Raw genomic sequence first — 6,095 nt, forward strand, 5'->3', positions numbered from 1 at the left:
ATGGTGAGGGCCATGCATGCAAGAATCACGAGCTCGATGGATGAGCTCGGAGATCTAAGGACAAGAAACTAAGTATTTAGACCCTTACTAAAGAGCCAGAACGTGGGTTCCACGGGAAAGGAAAAGGAGCGTGGATGATTTCTTTTTTGAAAATCCCGAAATTCAAGGGAAAGGAGAGTGGCGGTTAGCCAGGAAAAGCGTTTTTGGGTTTCGTGTAATTGTCAAGAACAAGGGTTTTTACCTGAAAACTTGGTGTACAAGAAACATAGCCTAAAATTTTCAAAACCCAGAAAGTTGAAACGCCGGTCAAAGGACAAAACTGGGCATAAACCAGAGGCAAACATCCAGAAAGCAATTCCAGAAAACATAAAACCTATCGGTTCAAAACCTCCTATCGCATCATGCTAAGAACACATACTAACGTACACAGCAAGCACAGTATAAAAAGAACAATAAAAATGGCGTACTTACACAGTGATGGTGAGTGCAGCGAAATCGTCGAGTGGAGAAGAGGTTGCAAGAAAGAACTCACTGACTCGAACAGACCAGGGTTCCTTTGTTTTTTGGGTCGAGAAAACATGCACGGGATGGAAGCTTCTTAAGAAAGTTTCTGGCTTTCTTGTTTTTTCTTTTCTTTCTGGTTTACAATGAACAAACGTAAAGAAGAAGACGAAGAGGAGATCTTATATATATAGGTGGGAAAACTAAATTGATCAGGAGCGTTGGTTAAAATCCTCAACAGATCGAATGGAGGGAAATCGGTGATAAGATGGCGCCGAAAAGGTGTCAGACGGACGATCGTGGGCGTGTTCCCAAGGTACTCAAGTACCTAAAGTGAGCAATACCCATCTGGCATGTGTCCATTTTCAAGAGTGTGACGGTATGGTTCCCGAAAAGAGTAGTTCAAAAGTTTCCTTCTCTTAGGATTCGAACAAATACTTTTGAGGGGGCAAAATGTTATACCCAGATTTCGAGCCATAGTAAATATGACCTCGAAAGCTGAGTTCGCATTAAATGGTCTCGTAAGGGTTAGGGTATGCTCTACGATTGTAAATCGAAGCCTGCAAAGTACGATACATGACCTCGAATGTACTGACCTCGAAATGATCTCGATCTCGAAGGATAGCTCTGAGAGCCCCTCATCGTCAGGAACAACTTCGGAGCAGGGATATCGAGCTCGATGTACTATCTCGAAAGCAATGGTAGCTCGAGAGATGTCGGTAGCTCGCACAATGACGTGAAACCTGAGATGCTGAAGCCTTGGAGATACGCTATGACCACCTTGAATATCTACAAGTATTGTAAGCATGAGATGTAATCCTCATTTATTGATATAAATCCCCAAGAATCGTGGGATATTATTTAGTCAGTTATGCGTTTCCTGATCTTTGGGGAACGTTTCCTTTTATATCTGATTATTGGCATTTAAAGCCATTTATTTTTATTCACAAAAGAGTAACTACCCAAAATATGTGGGATAGTATTCTGCATCCTTCTCTATAAATAGAGAAGTCATGCACCATTGTAAAGGACCGAAATTCTGATCCTTGGGAGAAAACTCTGGAGAATTCTTGCTAAAGAATTGTTCAGAGATAATCTTGAGATTAATAACAGAGACTCGTGGACTAGGCAGATTTAACTGCTGAACCACGTAAAAAACTGTGTTTGATTCGTTTGTTTATTTTTGGCTATTGTCTCAAATTGTTTACGTGCTCTCTTCTTTTATCTGTTGACGAAAAACGGCGTCAACAATTTGCGTCATTATATTTTCGTTATCAACTACTCCTTAAATCGACATTTTCCTAGAAATTCAGTGATGGTCGGAAGGAGTAACTACTTGGGAAGGCTATGTAAGGTTATTTCATAAAGAACCAATAACTTGCTCGATGATGGAGCAGATTAGTGTCATCTCATGAAGCTGCTCGGAGTACAAGACTTGCTTGATAAGAAGTACACTTTAACCAAAGATCCGTGTTTCACGAGACACTATCAAATATTTCAAGAAATTTATGTGACTGATATTTAAATTTTAGTATTCTTAAATTATTTGAATATGTAACTGAATGTACTGATCCCACACCTACACATGTAGGGCCTAGATTTACTTGTAAGGGCTCATAGGCCATTAAGACTCTCTATAAATAAGGGTTTTACTCAATCATTAACCCTAAAGGAAAAAGAGGAAAGAAAAAGCATAGAGATTTCTATTGTAAGCACTTTACAGAAAAAACCCTTCGAAGTGTATTCTTTCGTCAGCTTAGGAAACTCATTTGAACCTTGTTTCTTCTTGATCTTAAGTGTGTCGCTTTTCTGATAAATAACAGTGCATGTGGACGTAGGTCATTACCAACTCTTGGGGCCGAACAACTATAAAATTCTTTGTGTTGTTTACTTGATTTCAGTTTGTTTAATTCTTATTATTTTGTATAAAGTGACTTAGTGTCGTTGAGGTCAACAACTAACATGAATATTACAAGATGAGATAGCACATTTTACAACTCTAGGAGACCAAGCATATTATGCCACAAAGAAAAAATAGAGTTTGGTACAGAATTATCAGGAGTAAAACATAGTTTGGCACCATCGGTAGTGCAATGAGACGTATTGGATAAGTCTGATTTATTTGACAAGAAAGACCCTAGTTTTGTAGAGTCGTACTTGTAGAGTCCTTTTTGAAGCTTCCCAACCAGTAAAGTTCTCTGAGTAACCTGACCCTTGACACAACAATGAAAGGGGTGAAACTTAAAGAAAACAATATTATCTTGTGCAAACTGTAAAATACTGAGTAAGTTTTTAGTAATGGCAGGCACATGCAGCAAATTATTTAAGATAAGATGCTGAGAATGAAAAGGAGAATGGAAAGATGACTGACCAATGTTCTTATTAATTTGTAAAACTATGTTGTTTCCCTTATAAATCTGCTCTTGTCCATTGTATTCAATCCTTGTGGCCAAGTTGGATGCATCTAAAGTGAAATGATGAATCATGCCAGAGTCAGGGTACCAGCTCAAATCATTCATGGTTTTAGGTGTGGCATACATAGCCTACATTTAAGCAATAACAACACTACCAGAGAATAGTTGAAAGGATTCAAGGCTAGTAAAAGACTTGTCGAACCTGTAAGAGCATTGTTTGATTGTGTGACTGACTTTTTGACAAAGTTAGCACTGTGGTTTTTGTCCCCACACACCGTACTGTCCACGTCCAGCTGAGGGACCACCTCTTGCACCAGAGTACTGACCAAAACTGAACCCAGGGCTACCACCACTCAAGGGAGAGAAAGAGGGTTGTCCACCAAAACTAGCATTATAGGAATTAACACCTCAAAAAAAGCCACCTCTTGGCGCACCATTACTAGGACTTGAGTATCCTGGATGAACGACACCACGAAAGGTAGAAGGAAGTTTGGCTTGAAAGAGATTAGCTTCACCTTTGGAAATTTCTAGCTCTTTGACTCCATTTTCCAAACAAACTAGCTAAGCCATGAGAAGAGCTTCAATCTCAGCAATGGAATATGCATCGGTTGTGGGTGTTACTGAGGTGATCAACACATTGTAGTTGGCGGACATGCCATTTAAAATATCTTCGATGTGATCCTGAGTAGAGAGCGCATGACTAATGGTGGCAAGGTGATCAACAAGACTATTAGACTATGGTGTCCCACATGGAATAAGTGTAAGAATATTGAACCATTAATAAGAACATTTGTAACTCCACTAATAACCAATTGGTTTTTAGATGAAGCCTCATGATTCTTGTCATGGTATCAGAGCCAAAAATTTCTGATTCCTTCCCTCAAATTTCAAGCTATTTGCAAAAAAGCCCCTTCTTTTTTGGGTCTGAGTCCCTAAAATGCCTAGTTTCGGTCGAAGATAAGGAAGCGCCACCGCTCATATAACCACCGCCACCACCATGATCATCAGAACTTACAGCCGTCGTAAGCGAGGCATTTCCAGAACCTATTCGGACGATTTAAATGACGCCGTTAACGAATACAACGACAGCATCGACGACGAAGAAGACCCTTTTAATTTTAGGGATTCGTTGTCTCAAGAAGGAGAGAATTCTCTTCATTCTCAGTCTCAGGACCATCTTTTTAGTGTACCCTTTTCGTCACAGGACTCTTGGTCAGCTTATGCTTTCGATTTCGATCCCTACAGTCTCGATTCATCTCAGGGCTCTTTACCTGGTCTACCCACCAACAGTAACGGAAAAAACTGTAAGGGTAGCGGTGGTGGTGTTCGGAAACCGAAGAGGGTTAGGATTGAGAAGAAGGAATTGGAGGTGCAGCAACTGCAGCCTAAGAGTTTTCAGCCTTCGATTCTGCCGACGTCGACTTTGATGGAGGCTCAGGAGTTTGGGGAGATGATGGAGCATGTGGACGAGGTCAATTTCACTCTTGATGGGCTTAAGAAAAACCAGCCAGTTCGGATCATAAGGGCAAGTTTGTTGTCTTTGTTGTCTATTTGTGGAACGGCACATCAGAGACGACTTCTAAGAACTCAAGGGATGGCGAAGACAATTTTTGATGACGTATTAGGCCTTAGCCTTGATGATTCAGCAAGCAATTTAGCTGCTGCTTGTCTACTTTATGTCTTGACAAGTGATGGTCAAGATGAGCACCTTTTGGATCACCCAGTTGCATTAGGTTTCTAATTAGCTTGTTGAAACCAATTTTTTCTACTGCTACTGAAGAAAAACTGCCAAAAATTGGTAGTAAGCTTCTAGCATTACGTACCGACATTTTTCAAAATACCAAGAAAAAATTAGACTCCAGTTCTACTGCACCTTTTTCCAAAGTTCGTGAAGTTCTTGTGAGTTGCGAGGAGATAAAATCAAGCCACAAGGATGATAGTAGCATGGAAAAGCCAGAGTTATGCCCAAAATGGATAGCTTTGCTGACCATGGAAAAATCATGCTTATCTACTATTTCTCTTGAAGAAACTACTGGGACAATGAGAAAATCTGGGGGCAACTTTAAGGAAAAATTGCGAGAGCTTGGAGGACTTGACGTTGTCTTTGAGGTTGCCATGGATTGTCATTCCGATATGGAGAGTTGGATGCAAGATGGCTTACCATCTACTCGGGATGTAAAACTCGACATAGATATGCAACATTCCTAAGCAATAAAAATCAGTGCCATTTACTTGGGATGAAATGCAACATACCATCAACAGGATGCCCCCTATCCTTTACACAGCTTGTTATGAGAGTCATTAAGATTCTATCAGACATTTATATACTCAAAACTTCTACTGTGGCTTCCACTAATGAAAAGTCTTATTCTCCTGTTGATGGAAAGGGTCGCGCTCTTGAATTTGCTTTAATTACCAACTCTAAAGGGGAAAATGATATCGATTTATTTTTTGATCCCATTAAAAGTAGCTCAGGGAAGATCTTCTCTGACGAAAGCTTCAATGGAAGTCGGAATAATCAATTTTTTTCCTCTTCACGGTTGGATTGTTCTAGTTCTGAAACTACCAGCACCTCTATGAATGATATTTGTTCGTTAAGGACAAGACTCAAATCTTCTGCATCCAGCTCATGCAATGGAACATCAAGGAGTTAGCTGCTATGCAGATAGTTAAGAATGGTTCTAGGAAGAATCTTGATATCGTTCAGGGATTCTACAATAATGAAGATGTAAAATCTGAACTTTTGGAGGAAAGCGAAGATCCTTTTGCCTCCGATGAAGACGATTTTGGACCCTCTAAGTGGAAAGTACTGTAAGGAAAGCCAACTACATCTCGTACTAAAAAATATGGGACACCATAGTCTAATAAAGACCTTTGATTTTCAGCAAATAATCATTCAAAGATCCAGTCATTTTGGTATTGCAAAGCTGCATTTTGAACTAACCAATGTGTGCTCAATTTTGAGCAATGTAGCACTCACTCAAAATGCTCCAGATCTGAGCAGCAGTATCAAATCAATCATTCGATTGGTTGTGTTCTCAGGCATGGAAGTGAGTACCCAGGAGACAAGTATATTGTCTTGTTGTTTCCAATCTTCATACTCAGCATTGATCGAATTTGCAGCTTCATCGACAGCTGTGAGAAATTGAGGCGGTGCACGGGTCAGATCAAGAAATTTTT

At 40.0% G+C, this 6,095-nt stretch overlaps 1 pseudogene; it reads left to right on the forward strand.

The window, feature by feature from the left end:
- The first annotated feature begins 3,912 nt into the window (after positions 1 to 3,912).
- On the forward strand, positions 3,913 to 5,569 carry LOC133806248 (wings apart-like protein 1; annotated as a pseudogene).
- The last annotated feature ends 526 nt before the right edge of the window (positions 5,570 to 6,095 follow it).

This window comes from Humulus lupulus, chromosome X, assembly GCF_963169125.1.
Source record: "Humulus lupulus chromosome X, drHumLupu1.1, whole genome shotgun sequence".
NCBI classification, from domain to species: domain Eukaryota; kingdom Viridiplantae; phylum Streptophyta; class Magnoliopsida; order Rosales; family Cannabaceae; genus Humulus; species Humulus lupulus.